Raw genomic sequence first — 17,247 nt, 5'->3', positions numbered from 1 at the left:
AGTTTCTGTCTACAAAGAAGTTTCTCCATTACAGTTGACCCTTGAACAATGCAAGGGTTGTTATGGCTGTTATTTGCTCTATTTTTCTCAACGAACCTGGAAGACATTATGCCAAGTAAAGTTAAAGTAGGACTCGGAAGAATAATGCATGGTCTCAATTCTATGTGGAGTATATAAAAGTTAACCTCATAGAAACAGGTAGTAGAAGGGTGATTATCAGGGGTCACAGGGATGGAAGAAATAGGGAGAAATTGGTCCAAGGGTAAAAATTGCAGCCGTAAGATGAATAAACTCTGGTGACCTAGTGTATAGCATGGTGATATAATAATTATACTTGAAATTCACTAAGAGAGTACATAAGTGTATATAGATATGTTAACTAGCTTGATAATTTTACAATGTATACATATATTAAAATGTCACATTGTACACCTTGAATATACACACTTTTTATTGGTTAATCATACCTCAATAAAGCTGATAAAAGATGAGTAATTTTTAAAAACCTGAGATTGGCCAACTCTCCATTTCTCTGCCCTGATTTGGTCTATACGTGTCATTTTCTGTAATTGTATAGATTTCTCTTTATTTCCATTTGTCTGCTCTAGTGGAAATTTGGATGTAGGCAGGGGAAAGGGAAGGTTTAATTCCGTATCTTCAGATTTCCATCTTGATCCTTAAAATTCCTCCCCTTTTTTCTTTATTTCTAGGCTAAATCGCAGGACTGGGGCCTCTCAAGTTACTTAAGGTATACCTTGCTTTCAATTTATTTAAGTGTCTTAGAGATTAACAGATCAGCCCCATCGATGTTAGTTGGTCTGGGATGGGTTTCAGTTTGTCTAAATCTACCTGCTTCTTTACTTGCAAATTAGAGGGTATCTTGCAAAAGTTATCTGTTCTGAAATGATGATATACACAAAGACAATTTCTAGGCAAAAACTGAGTATCTGATAATCATCACTAAAAATGCAAGTATGTAGAGTGTTTACTTTTGTTAGAATATATCGTTCTTTACATATATCACACCTTAAAATGAAATCTTTTAAGAAGATGCAGCTCTGAAATTTTACATTTTACAATTGCAAAACTCTGAAGTTTGGAGAATGTATTACAATACAAATATGCTGAGCAATTGTCAGCCTAGAAAACTTGCTGTCAGAGAAAATTAGAAATAGCTTCACACTACAAAATTAAGAAAGGAATTTGGCAATATATTTGGGTTGCTTGCCCAATGTTTAATATCACTTGAGGGAGTACCTACTTCTAATGAAAAATAAATTTGTAGAGTGAAAGAAAAGTTTTATTTGTTCCTTTACCAAAAGTAAAAGTATGAATAAAGAATATGGCCGCAGTACTGCATTTTTTTATGAATATAAAAGATTTTTCTCATGCTAACACACTTCATGATTAGCAGATGAGCACCCTTATTTTACTCCTGTCCAACCTATGCAAGACCTATGCAGGGCCCTGGGTAAGAGTAAAAAAGCTGAAGATTATTTTCAACTGCACGGGAGTAACTGAGAACATACAATGCCTGCAGATCAGGCAAACCTCTAAGTGTGTCTTTCTGAGCCTTAGTTCCTCATCTGTAAAGTGAAGAAAATACTACCTATGCCAGTGGAGTGTTGTGAGGATTAAATGGGATAATTTATGCAAAACAAGTAGGAGCTCAATGAATGATGAAATTTGTAAATTTTTATCATTGTTTATTAGAATTATTTTTCTGAGTCTATTCCTTTTTCTACAGTGCCCAAGAAAAGAATTAAAAGTGAAGGAAAGATTGGGAATGAGAGAGACTAGATGTTTCAGCTTTAAAGTGATGGTAAAGGAGAGAATCTAGAACTGTGTCTCTGTTTAGTAATTTTCTGTTCCTAATAAAACAGTAAAGCTGAAGAAAAGAATAGCTTTGTAGCATTTTAGAATCAGTTTACATTACAGTCAACCCAATACACACACAATATATTTGGGTTGCTTGCCCAGTGTTTAATATCACTTGAGGGAGTACCTACTTCTAATGAAAAATAAATTTGTAGAGCGAAAGAAAAGTTTTATTTGTTTCTTTACCAAAAGTTGTTTCCATGATTTCCTTTACACGTTGTTTCCATGATTCAAAATGGAAAGGGCATCTCAAATTTAGCTCCCATCACTTTAGAAATTTTAACAACCAGAGTTGTTTTGTTGTCATATTTTTGATGGATCCGTGTCTATCCGGATGCCCGTTAATGCAGTGTGGCCCCATGGTTCTTTCAGAGGTACACGCCCTTTCCTTGAGCATGTATCAGCATAAGGTGCAGACTCGGGAAAGAAAACAGCTTTTGGGAAACCAGACATCAAATTCAGTTCATTGCATTCTTCCCATTTTCCCCATTGTTTGGATCAGAGTTCTGGTTTGGATAAGTTCAGAAGGACAGGTTTTTCAGGAGTCAAATCGTTTATATGATTTCAGGAATTTGTAAGCCCATGAGTTGTTGGCTGCGGTCTTCTTGTCTTTGCCCTTCTTTTCTTGGAAAGTCTAAGTCCTTTCAATGTGGCCAGAGTCTAGCTTCCCTTTGCTGCTGCATCTCTCACCATCTTCCCTTGCCCTCTGTGACTCAGCACTTCTCACCTTCTGTCATTTCTTTAAACTTGTGGTTTCTGCTCCTGCATCCAGTCCTTCGCATGTGCTTTCTGCATGCTCTTTGCTTTTTCTTGTCTGCTTACCCTTCAGGTCTCGGCTCAGAAGTCACTTTCTTGGCTAGGTCCCCTTCTCTGTGTGTGCACATTTGCATTAGAAGACATAACAAATTGGGCTGCAATGGGCTGATTGGCTGCTCACTGTTCTTGTAGTCCCATAATGGAGGAAAACCATGCTCATTTTATGTCTTAAGTGTCAAATATAGTGCCTGGCACATAGGAGAAACTCAGTGAATATTTGCTAAATCGATACATTTGAACTGTATTTTAAGGAACAAAAAGGAAGAGTTTGGGAAAGTACCGGTGGCCCAATTATAACACAGCTTTTATTTGCCCCTCAGCTATTCCTAGTTCCTTCTTGCCACATCTTTATAATCTCCCTTTCTGGAATCTGGGTAAAAATTAAGCAAAATATCAAGTACCTTCATAGCAAAGCCTGTTTAATGGTAATGCTACTTTTAATTTATAGTGTAGGTAATGAGAACGCAGAAGAGCTTAGATGTGAAATCCCAGATTTGGAGTTAAACAAACCTGTGTTTAAGTCCACACTGACAGATGGTGACCCTCAATGCTGTACATGTCTATGGCAAAGGATTTGCTGGGGACAATTCCATTAGATATTTTATGTGCAGTTGGTTTATTGAACACTACGGGTTCCATAAGGTATGAGTAAGAAGCAACCTACTGTTTTTTTCTTTTCATTATTTCTTTAGAGTTGTCTTGTTGACTCTTTCCTTTCTCCAGGGTGAAATCCCAAGCAGGTAATCATGAGACTTCTGATCATTCTTAAGTGTGAATAGGTAGTTTTGTTTTCAGGTACTAAAGAGTCTAGTCCATTCTGATTTCACAACAGTTTCTCACTTAATTCCGAGTTTTTCGAGCTTGGGATAACTTCAGGTTAGGAAAACCATAATGAGGGAAAGAGGTTGTAGTGAGCTTCCTCAGTATTTTCCCATGTTACTCCTCCTCCTGTCATTCACTGAGCTGCCTCTCTTCTCACAGGGAAGAGCCTGGGAAAGGGAAGAGAGGGAAGGATAGAAAAGTTCTTTTTTGCCAGCATAGCTCCTACCCAGTACTGGTACATTTCTAATGAGACAGAGGCAGATGCAAGTTATTTCTCTCTGGACCTCTTGTTTGTTTCTCAGAGGATCTCATTTTTGGGAATCTTCCTCCTGCTCTTCCATGATGGATGTAATATTTTATGGCTGGCTGCTCAGCACTCTCCTCAGTCCATTTCTATCCACTCCAAACAACTTTCTTGGGAGTGCCTTACTCTCCAAGCCTGCCTTTCAGACAGGTTCCTCTTAAGTTGTCTCATATCTGGCTTCATTCCCCAATGCTACCTCTCTTTTTGTCCTGGAATTTCTAAAAATTCTCAAAGTGCAATGTATTCTTCATCTCTTTCCAGTAAGTGGAGCCAGACTTGAAGACCTTGTTTTACATAATAGAGTATGGGGAATTCTTTTCTACTTTTGATACAGGATTCATAATATATTTATATTATGACCTTCATTCTAAGCATATCTCTTCTGCCAGGCCAGGGTGCTCTAAGCAGCTTCTGGCCTTTAGATTTTTTGGGGGTGGGGGCAGAGGGGCATAAGTCAGGTATCAGTCCCAATGTCCCCACAACTTCAGAGGATATACCCATCAAGATTTCTGAAACCTAGCTTACTAGGTTGGAAGGTAGAAAAGGGAAGATATGGTACCGTGCAATGCTCTTGATAAAGACATGCTAACACACCAGCGTCTCCTCACCAATAAGCAGATTTCCTTGGTGGTTTATGCCCTGGAGGTAGCCCAGTGTTTGCTAATCCTGTTCGCTAGGCCACCCGCTAGGTGGTCTGGTATCTCTTTGGAATATTCGATACTCATCACCATTTGATATCGGGTTACCAGCCAAAATTAACATGATGGGAAAACACCCCATTTGATATCCTGTTGTACATGTAAAATTTATATAGTTAATTAATAACTGGTTGTGGTAATTAGCTTGTTATTAAAGCAAAGCAGATATGTCAACATCAATTCTATCATTCTGAGTCATTCTCCCTTTTAAGAATGGTGGAAAGATTTAAGAGCTGGATGTTAAATAAAAGATGAATGAGGACTATGTCCATGTCAGAATCACCACCTTGTCATTTCCCACCCCTGTTATAGAAAGAGATAGCAAGGAAGGATTTTTCTTTACTGAAATATATTGGGATTTTATGTCACGTGTTATTTCTTTGATCTGAAATTTCTTTCTATCTCTTTTTTTCCCCAGCCCATTTGTTTAAAAATATGTTTATTTTTTAAGACATAGCAAATGTTTCATTATATTTGAAAGTTTTTTCCAGTGTCTTTTAGAGGAGATCTACCTTTGTATTCAGATGGTATTCCATATAGGCCTTTATTTTGAGACTTCATATATTACATTCATTAGTGTATTTATGAAATTCTTAAGAGTAAGAACTATGCCTTATGGCACAAGCTGGAATATGCAAGAAAGCTTCAACTGTAATGTAACACTGGTGGAAATTTTACGGTTAGACTAAAATCTATGAGAAATATCGATTTGGTGTTAATAACAGAAATATGTACACATGATTTTAACTGAAACAAATCTATTTTTAGGGACCATTACTAGATCACCAATATTAAATGCAAAAATTATGCTGAAATTTTTCAAATTTATACTAGACTTTTCTATTTACATAGCACTTAGTACTTTAAAAACTGCTTGAAATTTCTTGCAGGATTCTCACAATAATTCAAACTCTGAGGCTTACTCTTTATTATCAACTCATAAATAACCTATAAATAGACATAAATTCCGTCATTTCGTGACATGCTATAATGCAGAAACTTGGTTACAAGTTTATGAGAAAGTGATACTATAAATTACAATACCATTTATAGCTTTGAAGCAAGAGAATCTTCTCATCTTCTAATGGTAAAGCTACCATTCATCCATTTATGTACTGATTAAGTGTTCTTCTATCACAGTGCAAGAACATGGCTTAGATCTATAGAGGATATGAGCATTAATAAAGTTTATCCTTTGCCATCAGGTGTTTGAGATTAAATAAGTATATGACATAGACTTACACAATGCCAATATTTAGTAGGAAAGATAAAAAACTGAAGGAATATTTTAAAAAGTTCAGTGGAAAGAGAATAATACCGCCTCAGGGAATTAAGGAAGATTTTAGAGAAAAGACGTTTAAATAAGATCCTGAATAATATAAGCAAGTAAAAAAGAAAAGAATCTCCTAGAGTCAGTGAAAAAAAGACAAAAATAGAAAGACACAGGTTGAGTTTTGGAAATAATTGGTTGGACTATAAAATATATGACAAGAAGTAGAGGGAGATAGGTCTAAAAAGATATTTGAGGCCAGTGAAAGGCCTGGAATATCAAGTGAAGAAATGGATTGTATTTGGTGTTGATGGGGAGCTCCTGAAAGATTTTGATTAGGAGAATGTGACAAGTTGGGAGATGGATTCCGTAATGATTTTCACATTTGGAAAGTGGAAGAAGCATCAGTTAGAGTGATTACAGTTGTACATTTCAGAATTGCCTGAGGCCAGGAGTATGAGACCAGCCCTGCCAATATGGCAAAACCCTGTCTCTACTAAAAATACAAAACGTAGCCAGGCATGGTGATGTGTGCCTGTAATCCCAGCTACTCAGGAGGCTGAGGCAGCAAAATTGCTTGAACCCCAGAGGCAGAGATTGCAGTGAGCTGAGATTGCACCACTGTACTCCAGCCTGCTGGGTGACAGAGTGAGACTCTGTGTCAAAACAATAAATAGACAAAAATAAGAAAGAAAATTCCATTCTTCTTAAAATGCTTGAACAGTTCCCCTTGTCTTCAGGGAAAATTAAAACTTTTCAATATGCCTGAGAAGATCCCATGTTTTCCCATTTTTCTTTCTCTACCTCCCCTCATTTATTGTAATATGAGTGCTCTCTCACTCTTGATACTTTCCCCATGAGAAAACTGCTGCCTCTCTCTTCTTATCTGACTGACTTCAAGAATATGTATTAACTTTATTAGTTCAGGGAGATTTTTTCTTCTATAAAACAATAAAATCCACCAGTTATATGTCCCCATAGCACCATGAACTCCTCCTGCTCTGACTGTTATTCCATTTCATTGTAATTAGTTGTTTAATTGTGTATCTTTCCAGTTAGACTGAGTGCTCTGTAGGGGCAGAAACAGCATCTGTCTTATTGATTCATGTGGACACATGCACCTGGGCCATATTTCAGCGCAGTACCTGGGTCATGAAGGTTTCTTTCAGATAGATGGGTGTATATACAGGTATCACATACAGAAAAAAGTCCTGGAGGAGCCAAAGAGGGATGTACTGTTTTATAACTGAGAAGTAGATGTTTACAGAAAATAATTAAGTTACTTGGTAGATTTTTCCTTTTATAAATTAGAATGACCATGAATTCTGGTGAGGTGGGTCAAATTTCATGGTTCGTTCCAAGTCTTTGCTATTGTGAACAGTGCCGCAATAAACATGTGCGCATATGTCTTTATAATAGAATGATCTATAATCTTTTGGATATATACCCAGTAATGGGATTGCTGGGTCAAATGGTATTTGTTTCTAGATCCTTGAGGAATCACCACACTGTCTTCCACAATGGTTGAATTAATTTACACTCCTATTTTTCCACATCCTCTCCAGCATCTGTTGTCTCCTGATATTTTAATGATCACCATTCTAACTGGCATGAGATGGTATCTCAATGTGGTTTGGATTTGCATTTCTCTAATGACTGGTGATGATGAGCATTTTTTCATATGTTTGTTGGCTGTGTAATGTCTTCTTTTGAAAAGTGTATGTTTATATCCTTCGTGCACTTTTTGATGAGGTTGTTTTTTTCTTGTAAATTTGTTTAAGTTCTCCATAGATTCTGGGTATTAGACCTTTGTCAGATGGGTAGATTGCAAAAATGTTGGTGTTCTGTTTATTTTTTAAATACTTTTCTCCCTCTGTTTTATTTTGGATACCCTGTCCTGCCATGTCTCTAAGTTTATTGTTTTTCTTTTCAGTGTCTAATCTGTCAGTCAGTGCATTTCTATATGCCTGAGAGGATCCCATTTTTTTCATTTTTGCAGTTTCATTTCAGTTCAATTTTTTAATCTTCTACTTTTCTTTTTATTATACTTACACTTTCCTCCACCTTCTTGAACAAATTGAGTTGTATTTATAATTACAGTTTTAACACCCTTGTCCACTAATTCTATTATTTTAGTTATTTCTTTGATTTCCTTGTTACTGACTTGGTATGCTTCGTATTTTTCTGGTTCTTTTCGTGACTAGTAATGTTTAATTATATTCTAGTTATGAGTTTTAGATGATAAATTTTGTTTTGTTTCTTTATGTTATAAATTTTAGATAATAAATTTAGTTTTGGGCTATGTTCCAGTACACACTAAGCTACTTAAAAGTTTGTTTTGAAGTTTTGTTTTGTGGGTCCAGAACAGCTTTTATTTTAGGACTAATTTGTCTCAACTCCTGAGGCAAAATACGTTTGAGGGCTCTAATCCAAACATTGGTAAACTTTTTCTCTAGAAGATCAGATAATAAATATTTTATACTTTGTGGGCCAAATGGTCTTTGTTGAAATGGCTTAATTTTGCTATTGCGGCACGAAATCAGTCATAGATCATATGTAAACAAGTGAGTATGGCTGTGTTCCAACAAAGTTGTACTCACCAAAAATCAGGCAGCATGCCAGATTTGGCTTGTGGGTCATGTTTTACTGACTCTTACTTTACTTAATGCTATGGTTTAGGAGATGTTTCCATTGCAGCTGTTGAGAGCATGAACTAGTCCCGTCTTTTGGAAATCATTCTCCCTGCTCCTTTCTAATGCTACTTGCCTTAGCTTCAGGACTTACTTTTCAAGCCTATGCTGATCAGTACTTGGTTAAAGTCTTGAGGAAACCCTCAGATAATCTCTGATGTTCATTCACTTCTCTTCAGTAATCTGCCTCATGAATTGAGAATTTCAGCCGACTTTTTTTTTTTTTTTGAGATGGAGTCTTGCTCTGTTGCTCAGGCTGGAGTGCAGTGGAGTGATCTCGGCTCACTGCAGCCTCTGCCTCCCAGGTTCAAGCTATTCTCCTACCTCAGCTTCCCAAGTAGCTGAAACCACAGGCATGCACTACCATGCCTGGCTAGTTTTTTATTTTTAGTAAAGATGGGGTTTCACCATGTTGGCCAGGCTGGTCTTGAACTCCTGACCTCAGGCGATCCCCCTGCCTGTCTCCCACAGTGCTGGGATTACAGGAGTGAGCCACCTCGCCCAGCCTGGACATGTTCTTCAATCATGAAGACCAGGGGAAAGTCCAAACACAGTCCCCCACTACCACAAATTATGCCAGTTGAGTTTCTCACATTTGGGGAAATTGCAGGGGTCAGCGCATCCAGCTTGCATCGATGAGCCTCGCCCTAGGAAAACCACCTTCATGACCATGGTATCTCTCTTGCCATTAAGTGTGAATTCTTAGCCTTCTTAAACCCTGACCTCTGCCTCTTCAACTCAGGGAAATACCCAGGTCCTGCTTGGGCTGATCTGTTGTATGTAGCATACTTTCTCCAGGTAGGAAGCTAGAGCAATCTTAGGGCTCCTTTACTTTGATTTCTGATTCTTAGGGATCCCTGCCATTATTTACTTGTTTTCCAATGTCTGAAAACTGCTCCTTCCTGTATTTTGCCTGCTTTTCCCCTGTTATTTCAAAGTATGTATAAATTTAGTCCCTGTAATTCCATCATGACTTGGAGCATATCACCTCTGCTTTAAAAAGTACTTTATAGGTACTGTTTATTACTTATAAAGTCTCAATTGTTATCTGTAATCCCTTTCTACCTTGATTCCATGGGAATGGATTTTTCTTTTTTGAGATGAAGTCTCGCTCTTGTCACTCAGGATGGAGCGCAATAGCGCCATCTCAGCTCACTGCAACCTCTGTCTCCCAGGTTCAAGCAATTCGCCTGCCTCAGCCTCCAGAGTAGCTGGGATTACGGGTACCAAGCCTAGCTAATTTTTGTATTTTCAGTAGAGACAGGGTTGCACCATGTTGGCCAGGCTGGTCTCAAACTCCTGACCTCAGGTGATCTACCTGCAGGTTTTTCTGATTCCCCTTTTGTATATTCTACTTATAAAAATAATTAGTTATATCCATATAGACACTGGAATTTGAGTATTATTCACTATGGTAAATATTTTTTAAAATAAAGTTTCTGAATCTTTCAACATTGTTCCCTCTAAGCTTATAAAACCTTTTTATCTGTAAATGGGAATTTTTCTGCCTTGTTTTTGCCTCTTACTTTTTTTTCCACTAGCGCATCATCTTAAAACTTATTATGCTAACACTACTCTCAATACCTACAATTTCTTTTTCATATTAATGGATTTTCAGTAAGTGACAGGTTATATTATCCCTGATTGTATAAAGGAGTATTTTCTTGTCAAAGTTTAGCTTTAGACTGAGAAGGTGGGAGGTTGAGAGGATTTTGGCACAGCTTATACCTTATATTAATAATATAATTTCAAAATTAAAATACAAGTGGCAATGATTAGAAATCTAAGAGACTAGAAGACAAGCCAGGTTGGTGTTATAATGTGGGCTTCCACACAGGGATGAGAGCAATTACAATGTCTGGGCAGTTAAACATCCAGACACTCTTAGCTGGATGACGGAACAAAGTTGTGATTGGGCTCTAGGTTTTAGTCCGATTGCGTCTGCACTAGATCGAGTGGAACTCAGGTATTTATAATTGTGGATCATACCCTTTTGTTGTTCACACTTCTGATGTTCTGGGCCCTCCTTTTTGCATCTCTTGTTATTTAGCTGAGATATGACACAAAAGGGAAAGGGATGGGATGTATCTTCCGTTCAGGAGGAAAATAGAATCAGCTATCCTGAGCATTTTAAACCTTTTGGGGTTACATGAGGCATTTCAACTACCTACATCAACTACACACTTCATTCAGTCAACGTTTGCCATGTATATTGTCCCTCTATATCCATGGGTTTTGCATCTGAGGATTCAAACAACTTAGGATCAAAAATACAGAAAAATAAATGCATATACAATAATGAAAACAATACAATTAAAAACAATTACATTGACTAGCATAACATTTACATTGTTTTTAGTATTATAGTGAGTCTGTTGATTTAAAGCACAGAGGAGGATGTTTGCAGGTTATCTGTAAATACTACTACGTTTTATGGAAGACACTTGAGCATCCATGGATTTTTTTCTATCTGCAAGGGTCCTGGAAGCAATCCTCCGTGGGTACATAGAGATAAGAGACAATAGAATCACAATAGCTGATTCTGTCTTCCTCCGGATGGGAAGATACATCCCATCCCTTTCTCTTTCTCTTTCTTATCATATCTCAGCAAAATAACAAAAGAAATGCAAAAGGGGAGGGTCCAGAACATCAGAAGTGTGAACAATAAAAGGGTATGATCCACAATTACAAATACCTGAGTCCGACTTGATGTAGTACAGATGCAATTGGATTAAAACCAAGCGCCCAGTCACAACTTTGTTCTGTCATCCAGCTAAGAGTGTCTGGATGTTTAACTGCCCAGACATTGTAACTGCTCTTATTTCTGTGTGGAAGCCCACATTATAAGAGACAACTGTACTCGTTATTTGCTACATACTGAGACAATAATGGTTATTACATGTCTTTTAACTTTATAGATGTTAGTTCCTAGTGAGAAAGATTGATGTAATAGCAGGTAACTTTACTTATTATCTCTAGTATTAGATGTATATGTGAGATGCTCAGGATCGTCCTTGAACAATTAGCAAGGCTTGTCGGGACTTCTTTAGTAAATGCATTATCTATGCCTCTGGGAATTTGTATCACATATTGTGTCAATATACTCCTATCTCTGATTACCCATTATCTGCAATTTACTCATAGAAAAGGGCATGCTGCTATTTTGTTCTTAAGTAACCAATTTTATTCTTATTTTTGACATTATCGATTAAATCACTTTTCCTTTTCCTTGACTCTGTATTTCAGAAGTAGCACCTTTTAAATATACTTTTAATATTTTACTTTTTGAGTCGCCGAGAAAAAATATTTCCAATTATGCTTAGCTCTGGAGAACTGATTGTCATTATTAGCAATTTTGCAGCATGAGAGAGATTTTTAAAAATTTAATTCCTAGTCATCTGAGGCAGATGTTGATTTAGTAGGCAAATAACACCAAGTAATTTCAAGACTGGTATCGGGCAGTTCTTTATGTTGTCAGCTTATGAACACGTGTGATCCTTCCTCCACTCTCAATTTCTTTTTCTCTTTTTGGGCACATTAGATTAAGTTGATCTTCCTCCTCCTGAGGCACAGTAAAGGAAAAAGCCAGCTGTATCCATTTGACGGAATTCATATGAAGGCATTAGGATATTTGAGCTGAGTTTCTAATGGGGAAAAAATCTCAAGATGTTTGTGTTTGCAAGTATCTTTGGAAGCCACGTACCACAGAAATTTGAGTGTAGAAGGTTATGCCCGTGTTTCTTCTAGACAGGTAGTTTTAGAGTGCACATGTGAATTAAAAAATCTGAATTAATAATTACTTTGAGGTAATGAGTCTATTCTACACAAAGAATGCATGAATTGCTGTGGGGAATCAGCTTTATCATTCATCCTAGTATTTTTTTTTTTTTAAAAACCTTTCTAAAACTTACCTGGTGGGTGTCACTCCTCATACCGGGCTCAGCTGGGATATTTACTCGGTAGTGTACAGTCAGACAAATGAGAGGAGAAATGGACTGAACTGTGCAACCAGAAATTTCAGTGCTAAGAAGTCAGGCAGGCTCTCCGTAGTATCAGCTGACATCCATATTTGAGAAGGCTTACTCCAGCAGGTTGAAATTGTCATAAAGGTATGGGGAATGGGGGCATCTGAAGTCCAATGGCAAGCAACTGAAGGTATTGGGAGCGAGACCAGCTCTTCAGGGGGATTTCAGGAATGTAGGACTGGGTAAGCTGGAGTCGGAATAAAAAGCATAGTATCCAAGATGCGATCAGTGGACTGAGAACTTGGGCTAGAGGAAGGGTATTTATGTATAATAGGGAGGTTGGGGGAGGAAAGAATGTACAAATAGGAACAGAGCTCCCTTAGAAATACAAGACATCATTTGATGAGAGTGAGGCTACTTTCAGGCACTGCTCATGTTGTACTCTCCTTCTAGTATGGGCTTAGAAGACTAACCAGGGCTCAGCCTGCAAAGGTGAAGGTAAAGCAGCCCAAAGTTGACTCTTGATGTTGAAGTTAAGAAAAGAAAAAAAGGGCTTATTCTAGCATCTAATTTCCCTCACATTCCTACACAAGGATTAAATTAATAAATATCAGGAAGGCCTTTTCCAGCTCCAAACATCCATAATTTAGGGTTACTTTCTGTCTTATATACATACGTGTGTGTGTGTGTGTGAGAGAGAGAGAGGGAGAGAGACAGTGTGTGTGTAATATTACATAATCGATATCATAGATACCTAGAGCTACAAGATATCTTACTGATATTTCTTAGTTTCATATATATTTATGTTTCATATGATATATAAAAGTTATATATCGTTTTATATATAAATATATTTATAAAGTGTATATGTGTGTGTCCACATACACACATATAAAGAGAGAATTACATCATCATTAAGAAATACATTTTAAGTCAGTCCACTCAATAAGAGGTTTTTATGCCAGGAATCTTTGGCATTATTACTTCCTGCCTGTCCCTAGCCTGCCTTGTTTTCATTCAAGAATACTTCTACTACATTTTAAGCATAGGACTAGGGTCCAGGATGCAAAGATAAATAAAATATGGCCATTATTTAGGTCTTGCAACCAATAGGCACAAAAGGGTTTGATTCTTCTCCATGTCTAGACCAGATGGGCCTCCTTAATCTATAATTAAAGCTTCTGCTGATGTTGCCAGAAGACCAGCAGTTTTGTTGCCCAATGCTAGACCAGGCACTCCTAGGTGCCAAACAGATGCTTATTCCAGATAAGATTCATGTTTGGTGATTTGGACTGATGATATTTTCCTGGATGGGGAAATCCTTCCTTCTTAGTAAATGTGTCCTGCTTTCACCCAAAACGAGTCCCTGTTTGCTGCCTTATCTTGGCTGAAAGTTCCCAGAATGCCATGTGGTTTTAACAAGAGATGTGCTGAACAAAATAAATAATTATACTTTTGTTTCTAGGCTGGGGGATAAAAATGAGGATAAACATGTTGTCTCATAATAGTTAAACTCACATTCATCCTATATATATGATTTTTGAGGGTATTTGATTACTGCATTCTTCAGAATGAAGATTAAGACATATCAGGGTTAAATTAGAGAAGAATAATTATAAAGAATATGAGATTTATTATACGGTTCAGATCTTTTGCAAGGTGGGAGCTGATGGAGTCTGTGCAATCCTGGTATCTTGAGTCTGGGTTGAGCCAGAAACAATTATGAATTAAGAGAGAGAGAGATGAGGAAAAGAGCTGAACATGTACAGGAGCAAGAAAAAACAAAACAAAAAAATCACACAAGAAAAACAGAACAAGAATGGATGGACCTGTTAGAATAAACTGAAACCCATGTCTGTCTATCATCGCCTTGCACTCTCCTCAGGGGTTACCTGCAGGAGAAGCAGGCTCCCTTTGCCACGGGGCTGCACATATGCTATTATCTTAGGACTCAGGGTACCAGAAGAATACCTAGCAAGGGTCAGGAGTTAAAGTGGGTTCAGGTGTTGCTCCACAGTAATGGTGATTCCCTCAGATGAATGATCACATATGAGCTCTAGTGGTCACCTTCATAGAATGACAGCATGGCTGTGGTTCTATTTCCACTTTACAGATTTGTGTAAATATTGGCCAACTCTTACCCAGCACCGTGTGAGGTGAGAATTCTAGGAAATGCAATTTCAGTTTAGCTAAATTGATACAGAACAAAGCCATCACTTTCACCAATTGTCAAATTGTTATACCAATACACTTCTGATCATATTTAACTTTCAAATAAAGACAGTACTAAAATCATGTTTTTACCTAAAAGGTAACTATCTCATGTACAACTGAGAACACACTAACTTCCTCCCCAAAGGTACAAAATTATTTTTCTGTCTTTGATCCTCTTTTCTCACTGAATTCCCTTTTCCCTTTAATCCCCTAGAGTTTTCCTCCTGAGATATGGATTGTCTACTATTAACTCATTTTTTGTTATATGGTGGGGAAATGGGGGGAAAGGAAGCAAAAAAGAATTAGCTGAAATATACACAATTATATTTACATCAAAATAAGAAAAATATCATATCTGCAATGGGGCATGCAACTATTACTCATAACTTTCTTATTGTACTGCTCATTTTTTCCCCTCCAGTCAGTTGCTAGGGTGATTATAGCCTTTATTGTTGAAGTGTCTCAGCCGGCAGTCTTGTCTCCTGCTAGATTGCTGAAAATTTCCCCTGACTTTATGGCATATGGGAGGAATAGCACATCATCCCAGGAGATCTCCTATTTACCTACTCCTCAGTATCCCCATTTTGTTACAGTAATTCTATTTTCCATTGTCAGAATTAGAATCAAAGTCAGAGTCGGAATCTATTCAGCCAGTATAGTAGCTTCCTTTTTTGCTTGTAGATTCACTGAAGTGAGGAAGTCAAAGTGGACAGGTGGCAGTTTGAAACTTTCTGTTCAATAGGAGATTGCTGTGTCTTCAGGCAAATGTACACCTTCTTGGTAATGAAAACCTCTAGCACTGCAGAACTTACAGTTATAAGGATGTGATAGAGATATTTTGTTAATGAATGGATCATCAGAGGTAATAGTTTGAGGAGCTATTCCTACCTCTTGATGCCCAGATCCATGAATCTTGGCAATAGGAGAAATAGCACCATATGTTGGCCACTGATTTAGGGCATGTAACATATCTTGGTGACATTACCCAAGTCCTGCAGGTGTTATCCAGCTGACACTGTGTTTGAATCTCCAAAAGGCCATTTTGCTATTCTGTCGGATTTTAGGGTGTTAGAAACATTTTAAGGCTCGTGAATTCCATGAGTGTGGGTTCATTCCCACGCTTACATTCTGTAAAATGAGTGCTTTGGTCAGAAGGCATCATATCTTGACTGTGAATAAAGCAATTTAGAAGCTCATGAATGGTGGTGTTGACAGAAGTGATACAGTCAAGAAGGCAGGTTCAAATCCAGAATAAGTATCTGCTTTCCAGTGAGAGCAAAATGCTGCCCGTCTATGGTGGGAGTAGTCCAATGTAACCAGCCTGGTAGTTGGCTAATCCTCACTGGGAATGCCATAGTAGGGGTTATCATTGGTCCCACAGTTGGACATTTTCACTAGGTCAGCTTTGGTGAGTGGATCCATGTTGCTAATCTCTATCATGCTGCAGTAGCCACTTTGTTGATCAGCCCACTAGGCAAGGTCAGTGGTGGTTGGGAAAAGAGACCTATTGATGTCCATAAAAAAGGTCATTTTATCCACCTGATTATTAAGGTCTTCCTCTGCTGGGGGAATTCTTTTGGCAGTCATTTTCAAGTGTCTTTACACTCTTCCCACTTGGAGAGTTTCTCTACATATTTCTTCTCAAGATCCCCCGAGGGCTTATTTTCCAATCTTGTTTCTTCTTAGTCCCTAAGGTCCAGCTAAACCATGGGTCACTGTACTTCAGCCGTACTTCTGGCCACCTCTATGACTTCAAGATGTGCTTACATTTTTTCTCTTATACCACTTTATTTGCTTACAGAATGCTAAATTTTCAGCTTTGCAGGTCAAACAACCCCAATATATGATGGGCATCTCAAGTTGCATGGTGATTTAAAAGTCCACGGCTAAGCATTCCTTCTCTACCAGGGCCATTAGTAAGCCAGAAGCTGTTTCTCCAGGTAAAGGATGGCATAGTTTTGTTTCAAAATCCTAAAAATCTGCAGTGTGGTTCACCTAGAGATTCTTGCCAAATGCCTATCTGCCTCAGACATTTCAAGCAACATCATGATCTGCTGGGTCACACAGCCTTACTGACAGAACAGCTTGCTTGACAGCTGGACAGGTGCAGAGTGTTTTCTTATTCTGCTCCTCAGTATGCTGACAAATAAAAAAAGAAATCTGAGCTTGGGCTTGTGGCCAGAGCTGATCTTTTAAAATTCAGTAAGTTATGGAATACCTTATGAAGCCTTTAGAAAAATAGCTAATAGTTTTTCCTTGCCAGTGAAATAAAGTCTTGTCTTTCCCTGATAACTTGGAGAGTTCTGCTTTTATTAGAGTTTTTTTAGTTTGCTACCAACTAAAACCCTTAGAGCATTTTTAAAGATGTCCTTAGGCCTGTGTAGCAATCCTAACCGTGGGCATGTGGTTAATCCTTTAAATTTGTTGAATTACTGCATAAGCAAAGAATAAGCCAAGAAATAGTTATGAGACAAATGTTCATGTTGCACAAATTGGTAGAAGATATGGATTCAATGTATACAGGATGGTTTATATAAACACTGATACCCATAGATACCTAAAGAAATTATTCAGGTTTTTTGAAATTTAT

General features: G+C 37.7%; 1 protein-coding gene and 1 non-coding gene across 3 annotated transcripts in view; one reads left to right on the top strand and one right to left on the bottom strand.

The window, feature by feature from the left end:
• Positions 1-17,247, top strand: part of LOC144578932 (uncharacterized) — a 324,136-nt gene that overhangs the window by 118,237 nt on the left and 188,652 nt on the right. Inside the window, exon 2 of one of the 2 annotated variants that reach the window (XR_013525502.1) lies at positions 711-748. The exons of the other annotated variant lie outside the window; for it this stretch is intronic. The gene's annotated coding sequence lies outside the window, so the exon portion shown is untranslated. The remainder of the gene's footprint in view (positions 1-710; positions 749-17,247) is intronic. 2 annotated transcript variants of the gene reach the window in all.
• On the bottom strand, positions 9,012-9,174 carry LOC118147107 (U1 spliceosomal RNA). The gene has a single exon (XR_004733270.1). It is a non-coding gene; the product is annotated as a U1 spliceosomal RNA (small nuclear RNA).

This window comes from Callithrix jacchus, chromosome 13 (assembly GCF_049354715.1).
Source record: "Callithrix jacchus isolate 240 chromosome 13, calJac240_pri, whole genome shotgun sequence".
Lineage (NCBI taxonomy): Eukaryota > Metazoa > Chordata > Mammalia > Primates > Cebidae > Callithrix > Callithrix jacchus.
This window is presented reverse-complemented; position numbering and strand designations above follow the sequence as displayed.